The sequence below is a fragment of the Saccoglossus kowalevskii genome, chromosome 7 (genome assembly GCF_978046115.1).
Source record: "Saccoglossus kowalevskii chromosome 7, keSacKowa6.1, whole genome shotgun sequence".
Lineage (NCBI taxonomy): Eukaryota > Metazoa > Hemichordata > Enteropneusta > Harrimaniidae > Saccoglossus > Saccoglossus kowalevskii.
The window spans coordinates 14,700,661-14,721,088 of record NC_140647.1 but is presented as its reverse complement, the minus strand read 5'-3'; positions in this window follow the sequence as shown (position 1 = coordinate 14,721,088).

Here is a 20,428-nt window from a genome sequence, read left to right as displayed (position 1 = left end):
CAACCAAGCGTCTACTCATAAGCCTTTGCGTTTTAGCGTGTGTTGTTAACGTTGTTTGACTCTAATTGATGCGCGTGCACAGGTGACGTCCCTCCCGCTTTAACGTGTTCAGGAATACGCTAGAAATTGTGTGGTTTAATAGCAATACGGGCACCTCCATATCAACAAACATAGACAAAATAATCCCATCACCACGAGACCGTTACAAGCATATCTATGGAAAATGAATACGATGAAGTTACGTTTGTTTTAACCAATCAATCAATCAAACAATCAATGATACGTAATATAAATCTAAACATCTATATACATTATATATATATATATATATATATATATATATTATAGCATTTTTTTTAAAATAAAGTATTAGTTGGATATTACATACAATTTAATGTACATCCTTTGAAAATTAATCTGGCACGTGTCGACGTGTTCAATAAATAGAATAAGACGCTACTTATGGGCAACCAAAAAAGAAAATAATCTGAAGTTTTCAAAATCCCCTTGCCTCTCTGACATTTCCATTAGAATGCCGGGAGAATCAATTTCATTCCTTGGACTAAATCAAGCATTCACAGATTACTCAATTCTACTTTTAGGGTATTAAGCATGCTTGTACTCATGCCTACACGTATAATCCATCGCTTCAGACGAGTGCAGTATTGAAAGAAAATACTGATGACTAGTGGGTTTGAGGTATTAAAATATGCCTCGTTCATAGCCAGTATGCAATAACTAATACTGTAAAATACTTCGCTGAGGGGATGATTCAGTGAAAATAAATCAAGTGAATATTCCATTTTCCTATATTCAACTCGTCAAAAATGGGTGAAAATAAATTCCATACAAAACACCCAAAATGCCTTCTCAGTGAAAATTAATTCCAGCTAAAATAAAGTATTTTACAGTAAATCATCTATCTATTCATAACACCACAAGGCAGGTAAACATTGGCAGGAAATCCTGAAAAAAGTTGTTTGTATGCACGAGGCGGTGGCCGTGCGCGTTATGAACCGACTATGAACGAGGCTGCAGGGTGATGACATAATCGGCCATAGCATCACGTGCTTCAGACACCCGCAAAGGATCTACTCTCATAGCGCACGTGTAACATACTCTGGGGCAATATGTCGTAATTCGCCGGATGACTGCATCGCAATCAATTACATTCATCAGCTTTTTATGAAGATTTGTTTCATCAAGACACGGGTTGCATACAAATTGCCGTTGATATGGTCAGAGTAATGACGATTATAATTAATACATTCCGTCCGTAGCTATGAGCTTGTGTGGCATTATATAAAAGGTTCAATTCATCCGGTGACGCCGCTCTGTGATACCATTAACTCAATTGAATTAATGTGTTCTGCACATCATGGCTTCTTCGTGTTTGACCCTGAAAGCTTCTAATACTGTACAGCTTTGAGACTCGGAAACCTACCAACATGTTCTCACAAACGCTCCAATTTACCTAAGGTAGTACGCTACACAAAGACAAAAATATTCTAAAAATGTGGGTTCACTGTACTCTGCAGGAATGTTAATTTATTGTTTTCTATTGTTTGATAAGGATATGTCTCAATATCTCAAAATTTTGTTCCTTGTCGTGTACTTTTTGATGTCTAGAAATATTAAAAATTTTAAATATTTATGAAGTGTGTTTTTATTGTAGCCACAGTTAAAAAAAATCTCCCTTCACAATTTGAAATGATCCACCCCCTAATCACAAATGACAGAAGTATTCACATTAATTTCAGAGACTGCATGAACAAAAAATGTAATGTGAATTAAATTGTATATAACATCATTGAAGTAGTTAGCCCACGGTTCCTATCTCTTCTAGTAACCGTGGTTAAGGCGCAGTCACCCCATGACGTTCTGGCTAGCGTTCTCTGGCGTTTGAGGAAACGTTGGTAGTCGCCCAAAGTCGCTGGGACAACGCCAGAAGAGCGCCGTGAGAACGCTAGTGAACGTCGGTAATCGTTGCTGATCGTCGGGAATCGGCGGAGAACGCTGATCCCCCCAAAAAGTTTTGAACATGCACAAAAGTTCTTATTTGAGACCAGCGTTTTTCAACGTTTATTTTTAAACGCTGTTAAACGTTAAATAACGTTCTTCGAACGTTTTGCTAACGTTCGACGCGTTCGACAATCGTTATTCAGTCGTTGCTCTAGCGTTACTTAGTTGTTACCAATCGCTCGCTTTGCAGTGAACAACTCACTAGCGACCTGTCAACGACCGCTGAACGTACCCCTAGCGCACATAAAGCGTGCGACTAACGTCAAAATTAACGACCTAACGTTAGATACACGCTCAACACGCTCACTTAATAACGTTTAAAAGTCGTTCGTCGCGCGCTAGTGACACGTTAGCACACGTGAATGATTTCCAGGGGTATCTTACTTGGTCGCTCATTACACACCCCTCGTGCGTTAGGAACACGCTAGTCATACGTTAGGGGCACTCGTTAATCGAACGCTGGATCGAACTCCGCACAGTTCGATACGCGTTACTTATCATTACTGCACAAAGCAGCTTTTCATAGAACTCATTTGCATATTCGAATATATTCGAACTACAAGACCTTGGCGGTTAACAAAGTTATGCGAAAGTCACTTAGTTACTTTAATCACTTTAATAAGACGTTTCACGCCCTGAATCCGAATAAAATGTCTAGTAATTAGAATAAAATATACAAGACTTGCTTTAGAAAAGTGCAATAATTTCCTAGATGGCAAAGCATTATTATGTACAATAAATGACTAACTTTATAAACTTACTAGAACCTTTGTGTTCTATGACTGTTAGACGCGGAAAATCGAACCCGTTCAAGCCAGAAATAGTATTGAAATATTCACCAGAATACAAGATGAACGGAAATGTTAGGAAACCCCTTTCAGTGAAATTAGTCTTTAATGTTTCTTTCCCAACTACTAGTATATTCATTAACAGAAAGTTTCTTTCCTCCAAGTTTTAGTGTATCACGTGCGCCATTTCACCACTATAACATTACCTTGCAAAACATAGTCCGCGATAAAATGGTTCGTATTTACGTTTTTACTGAAGTCTGACATTAATAAATAGTTCGGATGTCACATACGTTTTTTTCCACTTTTTGTAGTACGTTTTCAGATGTAACAGCTACAGGAAAATGGCCGAGCGTAGTGAGGTGATTGACCACAAAATTGAAGGATGCCTGTGGCAGAGGCACTATTGCGTAAAGCGCAAAGGCCTCTGGGAAGGAGATTGACGCTGGATGTGTCTACCTTGTTCCAGAACGCTCGGAAATTGGACGATTGGAACGTTCAGAGAACGCTGACCAAAACGTTATGGTGTGACGGGGCTATTAGCCTGACAAGGTCGCGTGAGTTGCGTCCTCCGCGGTGCTCCAAACCCAATACACTGTTAGTGAGGTCTGATGCCTTTCGACCGGCGAAGGCGCCACTCACGCCTACATGTCAGGCTAGATAGTAGTAATGATTATAAAGACTGCCATGATTACCTATGATTAGCGGAGTGTGTGTGTGTGTGTGGGGGGGGGGGGGGTCGTCACCCGCGCACGCTAGGGAATTGAGGCCTAGTAAGCGACGATAACAACACACGCTAACAGACTCGCGGGCAGACGTTAGGTTGTAAACAATGACACGCAATGGCAGTCTGCGCATGCGCAGGTGACGACTCTCCCGCTTTAACTACGTTACGCCTACAGGGATCGATCGCCAGCTGCATTCCCTGGATGAAATACAAGGAAATTACCACGATTTTCTGAAGCAATACAAAATTGTCAGTATGAAGAAAGGTTTCTCTTTTGAAGGTTGTCAATCAAACCAATACTCATCACCAATTATGCTCCAGAATTGCTACAATTCGAAGAGATATGGTTGACAAAAATAGACACAATTGACTGAACGATTACATAATATCAGGAAGGGATCAGCTGATTCCGGGATGAGCAGCTGCACACACGCCTGACATATGTATAGTTAAAAAGACTGAAAAGAAACCCCATTATCACGAATATCACTTAGATATGTTTTGGGACTCTCTTAACATTGTTTCTAAACGTTTTTATGTTCCCTCTGTTAAGGTAATTTTACTAGTAATTTTTCACTTTTGATTAAGTAACGCACCATAGAATGCAGATACAGGCATGGCAAACACACCTTTGAAAAGCTTGAAGTCTGGCGATTCCAAAAATATATACTTTCCTGGGTCTATTTGTAGTCATTTGGTCACAATTAGAAAATGAAAACAAGTATACAAATAATAGTCCTGCTACCTTAATATGTATTTTATATTCTCTCATTTGAAAAAAGTTCATCTCAAAAAGGCTATTTAATGTGGAACCTGTTGATGTTCATTCTTGTCGACTCCAGACAATAGTTTAACTTCAACCATACATACCTTGGCATGTATCAATTAATGCTATGCTCACCTTAATTATTGGCAAATGAAAATAGATTGAAAAACAAATCTTTGAATAAGCTGAACATCAGGTATTTACTGTTCATAGACTGACTAGCAAAATACAATCTTTACAGTAGCTGAATAACATGTAAATCACATATTTCATATGCACAGACTGATTAGAACAAAGGAATCTTTATAGTAGCTGTATAACATGTAAATCACCTATTTTATATGCACAAATTAGAACAATGAAATCTTTATAGCAGCTGTATAACATGTAAATCAGCTATTCAATATGCACAGACTGATAAGAACAATGAAATCTTTATAGTAGCTGAATAACATGTATATCAGCTATTTAATATGCACAGACTGATTAGAACAATGAAATCTTTATAGTAGCTGAATAACATGTATATCAGCTATTCAATATGCACAGACTGATAAAAACAATGAAATCTTTATAGTAGCTGAATAACATGTATATCAGCTATTCAATATGCACAGACAAATTAGAACAATGAAATCTTTATAGTAACTATATAACATGTAAGTCAGCTATTTAATATGCACAGACTGAGAAAAACAATGAAATCTTTATAGTAGCTGAATAACATGTATATCAGCTATTCAATATGCACAGACTGAATAGAACAAAGGAATCTTAATATTGGCTGAATAACATGTAAATAACCTATTTTATATGCACGGACAGATTAGAACAATGAAATCTTTATATCAGCTGTATAACATGTATATCAGCTATTTAATATGCACAGACTGGAACAATAGAATCGTTATATTAGGTGAAAAAAACATGTAAATGATTAGAACAATGAAATCAGTCGAATAACATGTAAATCAATTATTTAATATGACAGATTGATTAGAACAAAGGAATCTTTATAGTAGCTGTATAACATGTAAATCAGCTATTTGATATGCACAGACTGATTAGAACAAAGGAATCTTTATAGTAGCTGTATAACATGTAAGTCAGCTATTTAATATGACAGATTGATTAGAACAAAGGAATCTTAATAGTAGCTGTATAACATGTAAATCACCTATTTAATATGCACAGATTGATTAGAACAAAGAAATCTTTATATTGGCTGTATAATATGTAAATCAGCTAGTTAATATGCACACACTGATTAGAACAATGACACCTTTTTATATTGGCTCAATAACATGTTAATCACCTATTTAATATGCACAGACTAATTTAACTTGCGACCCTTCTCGAAATCTTTCCTCCCTAAACACCCATTAGAACTGTATTGGTAGCTCCCTTAATAACTGTCCTCAGAATGAACAATGCTCACCCCAGATAAATAATAAATTCCAATGAACCAATCTCATACACTTTTCATTGAAACAAATAGTTGATGTCTGCCATCAATACTGAACATAATATATATATGTAATGACAAATATATTTGTCCAAATTATTCCAGAGAATGGGCAGTCAAAACAAAGGAGGTCATTTTTTTTTTTTATAAATTATAAAAACAAATTGATCTACTGGGGTTCTATTTATAGTTTTTGGAATCATCGTTATTGATTACAGGAAGTACGCAGGTGTTTACTGTGTTCATTTCATATTTCAACTTCCTTTCAAAATATTTATCCAAATAGTCGAAATCAAGCAGCCTGTCAGCTGATATAGCTCAGCTGTTTTAGATGCATAATGAGAAACAAATATAATATCAATCATAAATATTCACTAAAATGAGAAAAATTAAGTTATCAAGACTAAATGATTTAGTCTGATAGAGTAAATCAAATCGATTCAACAGCGGTTTTATAAATTATTAAAACAATCGAGCTGATGGTTTTCAAAAAGACATCATTTTTACTGAAAATTCACTAAAATTAAAGAATGAGAGTTATCGTCACAAAATCAAAACTCTACTGTAATAGCAGTCTGACCAAGGTACTTAGGGACAACATCAAAATTTCAATGTAGGATAAAAAACTTAATTTCTTTAGTTTCCCCCCCCCCCCCAAGTGTGTGAAGTTTGAACTTGATCAATCCAGACATGTCTCGGATACGGATCCAGAACTGAATTCTTTAAAACAAAATGGCCGCCAGTCGGCCATTTCGAACTTGATCCGAAAAAAAAAATAACGTGCATCAAGGTCCTATTATGTTTAATGTATGTACCAAATTTGACTGAAATCCGTCCATGCATAACTGAGATCCGGGTCCAGAATGGTGAAAATGTGCGATTTCAATGCATTTTCGACCTTAAAGAGGCCGCCATTTGGCTATCGTTAATGAAATCATGAAACAAATGCACATACATATTTGTGACATGATGTATCTTGTGTGTGTGAAGTTTGAACTTGATCAATCCAGACATGTCTCGGATACGGATCCAGAACTGAATTCTTTAAAACAAAATGGCCGCCAGTCAGCCATTTCGAACTTGATCCGAAAAAAAAAATAACATGCATCAAGGTCCTATTATGTTTAATGTATGTACCAAATTTGACTGAAATCCGTCCATGCATAACTGAGATCCGGGTCCGGAATGGTGAAAATGTGCGATTTCAATGCATTTTCGACCTTAAAGAGGCCGCCATTTGGCTATCGTTAATGAAATCATGAAACAAATGCACATACATATTTGTGACATGATGTATCTTGTGTGTGTGAAGTTTGAACTTGATCAATCCAGACATGTCTCGGATACGGATCCAGAACTGAATTCTTTAAAACAAAATGGCCGCCAGTCAGCCATTTCGAACTTGATCCAAAAAAAAAAATGACGTGCATCAAGGTCCTATTATGTTTAATGTATGTACCAAATTTGACTGAAATCCGTCCATGCATAACTGAGATCCGGGTCCGGAATGGTGAAAATGTGCGATTTCAATGCATTTTCGACCTTAAAGAGGCCGCCATTTGGCTATCGTTAATGAAATCATGAAACAAATGCACATACATATTTGTGACATGATGTATCTTGTGTGTGTGAAGTTTGAACTTGATCAATCCAGACATGTCTCGGATACGGATCCAGAACTGAATTCTTTAAAACAAAATGGCCGCCAGTCAGCCATTTCGAACTTGATCCAAAAAAAAAAATGACGTGCATCAAGGTCCTATTATGTTTAATGTATGTACCAAATTTGACTGAAATCCGTCCATGCATAACTGAGATCCGGGTCCGGAATGGTGAAAATGTGCGATTTCAATGCATTTTCGGCCTTAAAGCGGCCGCCATTTGGCTATCGTTAATGAGTTCATGAAACAAATGCACATACATACTTGTGACATGATGTACCTTGTGTGTGTGAAGTTTGAACTCGATCAATCCAAGCATGTCTCAGATACGGATCCAGAACTGAATTTTTTAAAACAAAATGGCCGCCAGTCGGCCATTTCAAACCCGATCCAAAAAAAAAAAATGACGTGCATCAAGGTCCTATTATGTTTAATGTATGTACCAAATTTGAACGAAATCCGTCCATGCATAACTGAGATCCGGGTCCGGAATGGTGAAAATGTGTGATTTTGATGCATTTTCGGCCTTAAAATGGCCGCTATTCAGCTATCGTTAATCGGATCATGAAAAAAATGCATGTGCATATGTCCCATATAATGTGTGATGTATGAGTGAAGTTTGAACTTAATCGGTCCATGCATGTTCGAGATACAGGTGATCACGGACGGACGGACGCACACAGGGCAAAACATAAGTCCCCGTTTTCGGACTACGTCCGAACGGGGACTAATAAGTTTTTTTATTCGACATCGATCTTTTGACCTCGTCCTTTACAAAGCAACAAGTTGAAAAAAGCCATTTTTGCAAAAAAAATACTCACTAAAATTAGAGAATTAAAGTTATTTTTCATGAAATCAACAATTTTGATCGAGGTCAACCCAAAGTGCTTACTTATAAAATATTACAATAACTGGGCAAGCAGTTTTCAAGAACAAGCCAAAAATAGCATTTTATTTTTTATCAAAAATGATGAAAAAAAATTTATATCATCTGAAACTGGAAACCACCCAAGGTACGTTTGTTGCAAGTATGAAACCCCTATAGCTGATAGGACTTTTGAAAATGTAAAATTGACACTGACATCACTACCCAGTAATATGAATAGCTCCACTCAACTTTGTCAACAGCGGAGCTGAGCTTAAAGGTAAGTCAATTCTCTTATTAAAAACATATTGATCAGATGAGTGTTCTATTTATACAGTTATTGGAAGCACCGTTGTTTACAGGAAGTAAGCGCTAGTTTGCTCTACTCATTTGATATTACCGTACATGTTCTTTCCAAAATATCTGTCGAAATTATTCCAAAAGATAGGCAATTCATTTTATGATTTTTAAAAACAAATCACTCAGCTCAGTGTTCTATTTAGACAGTCATTAGCATCATCGTTATTATTCACAAGAAGCAAGCGGGCATTTTCACAAGAAATTTCCACATGACAATTAACATATTGCGATAGTGACTAATACCACACAGTTTACAGGAAAATTAAAAGATTCAGCAACCAACTATACTTTGCTTCATGCACATCGGGACACTGAAATTTATTGACATACAAAAGGTTTATTGTACATTCTGTCATTATGGTCATGTGACATTGAAATGACCATTCTAATACATCTATTGTGTGAGATCCTATATTGGAATCTATGATAGCTATGTTGTAAGAGGCTCTAGTATTTGCGTTGATTGAGTTTATGGTTTTCTTCAATAATTATGGAAAAACAAACTGTGACTGTCTACTCTCTCAGAGAAAGTTGAATTCTTAGCCAAAATGCAAGGTCTGATTTACAATATAGTTAACTGAGAAAATACAATACAAGGTATGCATGCAGTTATCTGAAGTGATTACACTATATAAACACATAACTAGAACAATGGGTCACATGACTAAGAGTGATATAATGATTCATTTGTATGTACTTTCTTATATTTCTTGTAGGCTAGTTCTCAGTATTAAAGATGCATTACAGACAGGAACATGTAAGTTTTAATATTATTGTTTAATGCTGTTGATGAATACATTGGCCTATGATGCATAATGACATGAAAACGCTGTAGTATACATTCAAATAACACGCATATGCAATAGATATTTTGGTACAACAATCAAAGTAGAAGCATATACTTGTTTTCGTTTTTCATTTTGTGCCACGATTGCTCGAGATACGAGTCTGATATGAACAAAGATGGCCACTTTGTTGCACAGACCAACGAGTACAAGCTAAGACATGACCAAGCTGTATATCACTAGGTAATTTCTTTACTGACGGTATAATCAGCTCACGATGTGTTCAGATCAAAACTTGTACTTGTGATTTCCATTTGTGGGGAAAATTAATGTTTATTAACACAAATGTCGCACATGTGTGGTGCGATGACCACATCCCTTTAACGAATACTGATTCATGTTTTCCAAACACAGCAGCATTTTTAGTTCATCATAAATGTTAATCTGATTTAATAGCCAAGTGTGGTGTATCAAATTGTAAATCTACATGTATAAAAGTTATAAAAAGAAAAAAATACATGATTCGATCAAACAATAATTATATGAATATAACAACCAACTGACATGATATGGGTAACTATAACATCCATGCCCAGCTGACGAGAATTAATCAGACAAGCTGCCACCCCTGAATATGAATAGAACAACCTACTGACATGCCCATCACAGGTACCAGCCTAACCCACATAACTGACAGACTGAATCAGAGTGGGACACCCCTATAAATGCATAAATGGAATTTTTAATGGACATTCCCTATTTATTCAATCAATTGACTGGCCACAATGACTGTAAACATAAACTCACAACAGGAAGTCATTACCACCATAACACTAAAACTATTATTGAGGAACTAACATTATATTTATACAGGTTGTTATATTGTGGACTTCATTTCCTGAGTATTTCCTGTTAGTTTACAAAACATTTAAGGAAAGAGGTATTTTCACAGCTAACCCAAGAAAGTATTGGATTACACACAGAGCATCTTAAAATTGTATAAAACAGACTAAAGAGAAATTTCTTATACAATTTTTCAGATTACTAATTCACTGGCATTGGTTTAATTGCTTTAAAATCTTAGAAAATTAAAACAAAAATTCCACCAAGCAGAGATAAAAGCAAATAATTAAGCTCCTTAAAGGATGGTATTCCCAGCGTAACACTAGTTGTTAATGACACAACTCTGGATGAAAAAAAGTCTATCACTAATACATTAAACTGCTACGACAAGCAAACCAGTTCTACTGAAGAGTAATTTTAGAAGTATTCAACCCTGGCAACAGCTGTTGCTATGTGTAGATACAGTAATGATGCTTCACATATGTAAACTGATATCTCTTGTCTGTAAATGTAATTACTTTATATTAATAGTATACACCACTATCACGAATACAAGTCATGATTTTTTAAAACTACCGGTATCACGATTACGAGTCACGAGCTTCATCTATGATCACATGTCTTCGTCTTGTCTGTAATTTTCTCTAATTTCAATGGTAAATTCAAGCAGAATCAAGAAATGAATCTAATTAAGTACAAGTTTATTCCATGCTGCAAGTACTACGGTTTCAGGAATAATTTGTTGAGCACTGCAGACAGATCAGTAAAACAACTACCTATATTTGAGTATTATTATGGTTATAAAGTTTATTACAAATAAGTACATAATTTTAAGGAATGTTAGAAAAACTTGTACTACCAAAAAACACCAAATAGTCATGAAAATTTATTGCAACATCCAGAAGAACCCTAAAAATGGCCATGCTGTCATCACTATGGCAACAATAAGCAATTAAAGAGATTTACAGGAGCTAAAGCATGTAATAAAGTTTGACATATTACCCAGTATGCAAATTATCCTTGTTAAACAATTTGTCAAACTCAGACAAAATTAAATTACACCACTCAGTCACTGACTTTGCACTGGAAGCAATGCGTGCTGGGACATCCCCTTGGGAAATGTGTTACTTCCTGGTCATGACCTCTAAATACCAAACATAGCTATAGAGTGTATTGTCTGAGTTGTAAGGGATATCCCAGAAAAAATGGGGGGGGGGTATCATAATGATTTACAATCTTATGTTTACATTTTAAGAATATATATCAAATTTTCCCACTGCAAAAGATGAGGATTTATAGCCTGAACTCCTGCCTCATCCTCTTTTTGTGCAAAATGTTTGAATAGACAAAATTATGGCACAATCTTATTTCATCATTCACAATTACGCACACATGTCACATAATTTTAGCACAAAACTGACATTAGATTTTGGCATTAAAGGAAATTAGTTTAGGATTAACATGTACACACTGATTATTATTAGTATTAAACTTAAGCCACATACCTGTATGGTTTTAATTGCAGTTGAATGAATTACAGTATAAAAATTATAACTACCGGTAGCGGCCATAATTTTGCGTAATATGCGTCATGTCTTTAGGAACTGATTCTTTTTGATTTCACTGACAAATTTTGTAATTTAATTGAGAATATTGCTATATAGCATACAACACAACTCACGAGTACATTTTTTCCCATGCATCTTTAAAATATTTGTGTGTGACCCTATGAACTTTGAAGTAAAAAAACCTGCTACCAGTTTTGAGTAAGTTACCTCATGAACTTTGACCCACATACAAAAACATGCAGCCTGTTTTTAGAAAGTTATGTCATGAACTTTGACCCATGTACAAAAACATGCAGCCTGTTTTGAGAAAGTTACCTCATGAACTTTGACCCACATAAAACAACATGCCTCCTGTTTTAGGAAGGTTACCTCATGAACTTTGTCCCACATACAAAATCACGCCACCTGTTTTGAGAAAGTTACCTCATGAACTTTGACCCACATAAAACAACATGCCTCTTGTTTTAGGAAGGTTACCTCATGAACTTTGTCCCACATACAAAATCACGCCACCTGTTTTCAGAAAATTACCTCATGAACTTTGACCCACATAAAACAACATGCCACCTGTTTTTAGAAAGTTACCTCATAAACTTTGACCCACATAAAACATGCCACCTGTTTTTAGAAAGTTACCTCATGAACTTTGTCGCATACGACTTATTTACCACTTCCTTGTCACTGAGAATGTTCTAGAACTGTACTGTGTCTGGGTGGAATATTCTAGACTTTTTTTAGAAACTGGTTGAATAGGTAATAGAACACTGTAGGAGGCAATAGAAGGTAATGGAACATTCTAGAAATTTGTAGTAAGTTCCAGACTATGTATGCTGATGTAATGGTCTATTTATAGACAGTGGGGGTATATATAGGGGAGTTGTTCAGCACTGAGTTCAGATCGGAGATCTCGTTGAATTGTGTTGGAGTTTAAGTATCTAGTTATTGAAGGTTTGGAGTTTTACCGCGTTATTGTACTTGATGTTTGCAGAGTATAATAATACCAGTACCAGTTGAAACCTCATCTGTTGGCTCCGTGTTCGTATGTTATCATCGCCGCCAGGGTAGTCTTTATGTTACTGTTGCCATTTTGGTATTTGAACCATCACACCTGTACTATACCAATTACGGTAATATTACGTTGCGTGTGACAAACTTTGTCCCACATACAAAATCACGCCACCTGTTTTGAGAAAGTTACCTCCTGAACTTTGACCCACGTACAAAAACATGCCACCTTTTTGAGAAAGTTACCCCATGAACTTTGACCCACATACAAAAACATGCCACCTGTTTTGGGAAAGTTACATCATAAACTTAGACCCAAGTACAAACACATTTCATTCCCTCAACAAGTGTTGAAGGACAGGAGAGTAAGTTGGGAGTTAAAGGCCAGAATGAATGATAATGCTAAACAAACCCGACTAAACCAGTTTTTACAAAAGAATTAAAATATAAATACAAAATTAAAAATAAGTTAATTATGGTGATAAGAGTGACATTTATATATATAGTTTCTGTGGTGTTACCCTGGTATAAGATAATAAAACAAGTGATATCTCCCAAAACAGACAAGCAAGTTTCATCCCAGTTAATCATAGCTATGGTCTATTGAGTGAAGCCTGGCATCAACAGGACATATCATTGCATGAAAAAGATAGAAAGGACCTAAAACCATGACAATTTAAGTTGAATCCATTGACCAAAATGACCTCCAACTATTTCTGTGATAAGTTGAAAAGTGTTACTATTGATGATTCAAATATCACAATGTGTTGCAACTTCTTTTTATAAGTTGTTTTTATATATATATTAATTGATTAAATGGTTAAAGACACTGTGATCATTTGATAATGGGTTTTGCACTAAGGCATAACAAAGTATATAAACACAAGTACCTTACTAAGGCAAAACATACAAGTGTTTTACAAAATCAAAACAATTCCTTTCCCTTGGATTTTTAAATAAAAATTTGCCCCTCTTTTTTGATAAGGTGTAACCCAGCCCGGGAACGCAAATATGCGCTGTTTTTGTTCTGCTCGAACGTCTCTGTGCATTTGATGTGTTTGGTTCATGTAGAACTGACAAAATAACAAGGACTTCCTCTGCCAAAACATTTTCTTCTTTTTAAATTTACCTTATTTTGGATTTCACAGCTAATTTATGCAAATTGTACAATTAATATACATATATTTCAACTAAAAACTAAAATGTGGCATGTGGATATTTCATTGAAGTTTCATTAAAATGCGATGATTGGTCTCAAGATATCAGTGAAAAAGCTTAAGATTTGTTAATTATGCAAATTAGTAAGCAGGCATGTATCTACTAAGTTTTATTGAAATGTGATGTTTGGTTTTTGAACATCAATTGAAAAGCTGAAAATTAGATAATTCTTATGCTTTAATTTCAATCCAAAACTAATCATGTCTTTTGCATTATCACAAGGAACCTGTGTACCAAATGCAACAATAGTTTCTGGAGATGTCAGTGAAAAAGCTGAAAATTGGTAGTTATTATGCAAATTAGTAAATTAGTATGCACAATTTCAACCCAGAACTAATCAGGGCTGTTAATTGTCCCAAAGCATCTATGTATTAAGTTTTTTTCAGATAATAATAGCACAGACAAATACACAGATAGGGTAAGGCTCATATTGTGTGCTTCACTCACAGGAAAAACACTGGAATTAATTGGTGCTAAAAATATATACACTTAATTAGACTAGACTTTTATTATCTCTTGTTCCGCGAACCCACCGAATGAACAGGAGCCCAAAATGAAATAAAAATTTAATTTTATTTTATTTCAGCGTAATTTCTCACTCCCGCCGACTTGTAAGTGCAAAAAATTGCTAAAAAAAAATTATTTTTTTCTTCATTTTTTTTTCGTCCGTCGCATAACAAACCAAAGTTGCATTTTAGTGGGAGTATCATGATCAAAGTACAGAAGTCTCGCGCAGATCGAAACAAGATTATACATGGAATAAAATTTTATTTCATTTCTTCTCTCCGATCAATGATCTCACTTACAATTCTTTGAGAATCACACAAATCTTATGGAAAAAAAAATTAATTTTATTTTTTTCCCACCCTCCTCAAAAAAATTGTCTTATAAAAACTTGAGAAACAAGAAATAAAAAAAGTCTGGCCTTATAAACACATAATCATTCAGATGGGGGGGATTGCTTATATGTTTCCCAACATTGGTCATATATTAGAATAATTCAACAATAGAATTTCAGACTGTGGAAATGAAAATAAAATCTAGTAAATAAAGAGAAATTGATGGAGAATACGAAAACCTTTACACGAAAATGTTGTAGGAACACATCTGGTCATACCAATGATTTGCATATTATTTCAAGCTGCACAATTTTCTATATAGTTTCTCAAGTTGCTATGACAACTTTCTAATTCTCTCCATTATGTCACAAAACTGTGGAACAGAAGTGACACTGGAGACAGGAAAGCAGCTTGATCTAATTTCCTGCACATGTACGTTCTCACTTCTAGTTTCCATAGAAACTGTAAGGAGAAGAAAGCATTAGGAAAGAGAAAATGAGATAAATGTCATTTTATCCTCATCACCTTCATCCAAACTTGATTTTCATCTTCATTGATTACAGGTGGTAAACGTGATACCTTGATGATGGTTGCCATAGAGATGAACAAAAGAAAATTTCCTATGAATGCTGTCAGTAGAGTTGTCATGTAAAATTACACTTGTCAATCAATCTCATTTTTTATTAACATTTTTGTAATCATGCATCTTAGACAGCATTTGAAGATATAAGTTTTCACCACAAAACATATGAATGTGATCAGCATACAGGTTTGAATTCACATGAGCTAAAACACCTTCCATTTGGACACGGTAGAATAAAGTCTTTCTGGGTTGGATTAAACCACGCAATTTTTGTGATTTTTACCTTTCAGGTTAAAATTTTAAATTTTGTTGTAGTGAACATTTTTTATGGAACTATAATACAGTGAGTCACAGTGAATTACTTTCACTGGCATCTTAGGCAGTCACAGTGATTTCACGGAGATCTTAAGAAGTCACTGTGACTTTCATAGGGGTCTTGGGAGTCACAGTAACTTTCACTGGGGTCCAAAGAAGGCACACTTACTTTCACAGGGTTCTCAGAAGTCAGTGATTTTCACTGGGGTCCTAGGGTGTCACAATGACTTTTACTGGGGTCCTAGGGTGTCACAATGACTTTCAACTAATATTCTGATATTCAACTAATCAGGTCTGTGCATTATCCTATAGCATCTATGTATGATCACATGAGTAATTTAGATAGTAGTGGATAAACTGAAAATTGACTAATTATGCAAATTAGGTCATTAATATGCAAGGATAATATTAAACCCAAAACTAATCAAGTTTGCACATTGTCCAAGAGCACCTATGTATCAATTTTCATTGAAATCTGACAAGTAATTCTTGAGATAATTGTGGAACAGACATATACGTACACAGGGCCCCGCAAGACTCACATTGTGTGCTTCACAAACCCGAGTAAAAAAATCAGGGGTTTAAAAGGTGCAACAAATGCTATGGGGAATTCTAAAATGGAATGTTCTAAAAAAAGGTAACCTTTGAAATACAGTCAAAGCTATGTATAGCACCCACTTAAGGGACTTCATTAAAAATAGTCTTTACACAGAAGTTGGATCATTATTTTATAGGTCGCCATTTGTCAAGAAAATTAGATAGTACTGTTGTAACTGAATACAATGATATAAAATTGTTTTAAAACTGGGATACTAACTAATATTTTGAGGCAGATGCAAAAATATTGCTGTAAGGGTGCAGGTCTTTATACACAGGTTGCTCATATGCTGTGCCTTAAATTGGGCCTAATACAAGTGGTCACTATTAGCAGTGTTAGTGTTATTTATATAATGGTGGTCACTAATGTCTGACTATCTCAAAATATGTTACTCTTTGTATATATCACTGACAGAATCAGTGTTCCAATATTAACAGTAACAGTTTAGAGCAAGTTTGCAGTCATTTTTACAGGTTTATCCTAGGAGTGAGTAAAATGACGCCAATTAGTGGTTTGAAAGCAGAACTTGGTAGGTTACCAGTAAAAGTAAAAATTAATTTGGCTCAAATTAAATACAGGCATAGACTATATAGTCTGCCTGATAATAACATTTTAAAATTAGCCCTGAAAAGTGATGATGAAAATTAATTCAAACTGGGTAAGGAATATTTATGCTACACTGGGACATGATCTAATTAAAATAAAAAATGATCACAATATGGAAAATTGGAATCAAATACTAAAAAAAGTAAAACTCAGACTATCGGAGATTTATATTCAAAGATGGAGAAAAGAACTAAATTTCAGTGAAACCAATGAAAATAGGGGAACAAAACTGAGAACATACAAACTATTCAAAGTAAGTTATAATATAGAAAATTATTTGCAAAACATTTCAAATTTCAGCCTCAGGAAAATGCTTTCAAAATTCCGTCTGAGTGACCACAACTTAGAAATAGAATTAGGTAGAAGAACAAAGCCCAAAATAGAATTAGAAAATAGACACTGTAATAAATGTAACACTAAAGCATTAGGAGATGAAAAACATTTCCTGCTATTTTGTACTGGCCATATAGAACAAAGAAAAAAACTGTTTGATGAGTGTGCTATAAATATTTACACAATGGATGTGAATTCCATATTTAAAAAGATTATGGAGAATAATATAGCTTTAGCAAAATACTTAAAAAGCACAATTTTTAAAACCACAAAAAGTAATTAATTGATTTTTTCTTTTATTTTACTAACATTTGATTTTTATCTCTTATGTATTGTATGTTTTTTGTTTTTTTTATTTCTTTGTATTTATGTTCCTTACCATACAAAAACCCTCTGAAGGTTTTTAGTAGTGTAATAAAGTTATTATTGTTATTATTAATATTAAACCAAAAATCCCAGAAAATGAAAGAACTTGCAAAAAATGCTATTTAGATCAAATTGAAGATGAAATGCATTTCATTTTAGATTGCAGTTTCTATAAAGTAGAGAGAAAACATGTCTTGAAGTATTTTAAAGTGCGGTAGTCGTCGCGCTATATGGGTCTCATATAAACAAAGATGGCGACTTTAACTGTTGCGCAGATCAACGAGTACGAACTGAGACGTTTCCAAGCTTTAACTAGGTAATTTTCATGTTATTCGAAGGTATCAAGGAGTCACCGGCGGCAATCAGTGCAAGTCGCGCCCAGGTCAAACCTCATACTTGTGATTTCAATTTGAAGAGCAGATTGTGGGAAAATCAATGTTTATCAACACAAATGTCGCACATGCGCGACGACTACCACGCTTTAAAATAACAATTAATGAGTTGTACAGAATGAAAAGCTTTGTGAAAATAATGGGAAATAATATGGCTTTGATCATATCATTTAAAAATTACAATTTTCTAAAGTTAAATATGTAACTGTGGTCTGGGAGAACCTTGCTGCTGTTTAATCTATTTTTCAGAGATATCCTAACTTTTATTTCTTTCTTTTGTTGAATTTCAGTGTATTTTAATTTTAGTGTTTTATTGTGTCTTATTTTATTTGTCTTTTGTAATCATTTTTTACCTTACTAAACCCACAGATGGTTAAGTTGCGTAATGAAGTTATTATTATCATAACTACCATGAAACTAACTACAAGAATAAACCAATGAACATTGTCATATGATTTATGACCTGCAACTTTTTCAAATAATTGCATATTATAGTAATTAATGAGGAAGTATGGTTCATATTAGGTCTCATAAGCCAGATATTGATTTTCTACTCAATCTTTATAATGTCACGCTTCATCAAACAACGCCCACGACACTGACAGACCACTGCACGCAGACAGAAGTGCATGACCATATATGTTCACATCACTGGCACCGATTATAACAATTAAGAAACCAGATATGATGGCAAATATGAAAATAATCTTATGGGGGCAGACTTTTTTCCTTCTTCTGAAGACATATATCCAATATCGAATTACTCAAATCACAATTACCGGGTGTATGATAAGAAATCTAAATCTGATAATGCATAAAAAACAAATCTGGCAGCTCACCTTGTTATATTTTCCATTTTCTCTTACAAAGTAAGTCAAAAATTGATGAAAACAGTGAATTTTGAACAATCAATGGGTCTTGTTTTAAACAGGTTTCATGATAACAGGAAAAGAAACAAGCCATGCATGGCACAGTCCCCGTTAGTTATCAAATTTAAGATATATAGTTTTGTTTATAGTAATGAAGCTGGAATATAACCATGTCATAAATATGATTTTTTAACATTAAAATGATTGACATTTGTATCTGATCGTCGAACAAGTACTTGTCCATATTGAGAGATATTGCTCTGGAACAACATTCAAAATCAACCATTTTGAATACATGTATACATATAACATGATGTATAACGAATACATAAAATTTGAACATAATCAGTCAAAGCATTTAAGAGACATGGCTCTAGAAGCCCAATCATTAAAACAAAATGGCCGCCAGTCAGCCATTTTGAATCCAATCTGACAAATAAAATGACGTGCATCAGGAACCAGTAATGTCTAATGTATGTACCAAGTTTGACTGAAATCCATCCATAAATGCCAGAAATGCTTGATATTTGATGATTTTTTAGCACAAAAATGACCACCATTCGGCCATTTTGAATATGATCATTGAACCAATATATCTGTTTATCTATGACATATTGTATAATGAATATTTAAAATTTGAACATAATCAGTCAAAACAAGTCAGAGATATGGCACGAGAACCACATTCATTAAAACAAAATGGCCGCCAGCTGGCCATTTTGAATCTTATCTGAAAAACAAAATTATTTGCATGAAGGGCCCATAATGTCTAATGTATATACAAAGTTTGAACAAAATCCATCTGTAAACAGCCGAGAAATACTGGATTTTTAGGATTTTTCAGCACAAAAATGGGCGCCATTCGGCCATCTTAAATCAGATCGTAAAACAACATGTTGTGCATCAAGGTCCTATAATGTCCAACGTATATACAAGGTTTGAACAAAATCCATCTATAAACAGCTGGGAAATGCTTGATTTTGATGATTTTTAGCACAAGAATGGCCGCCATTCGGCCATCTTAAATCAGATCGTGAAACAAATTGACGTGCATATGTATAATATCATGTATGATGTATGTGTGAAGTTTGATTGTGATTGGTCCAGGCATTTCTAAGATACATGTCCGGACGCACACACAGACGCACGCACGCATGCACACACACACAGACGCACGGAGGTCAAAACATAAGTAAAAAACATGTACTAAAAATGTATGTACATGTGTAACTACTGGTACTGTAAAATACTTTATTTTAGCTGACATTAATTTTCACTGAAATACTTTTTTTTTAATTAATTTTCACTGATTTTTGGTGAATTGAATGTAAAATATGGAAAAAAAGGTATATTTGCTGGATTTTATTTTCACTGAATTTCTGCTTCAACGAAAATAGCAGAACATTGATTCGAAGCAAATATAAAGTATTGTACAGTATAAGTATATAAGTATA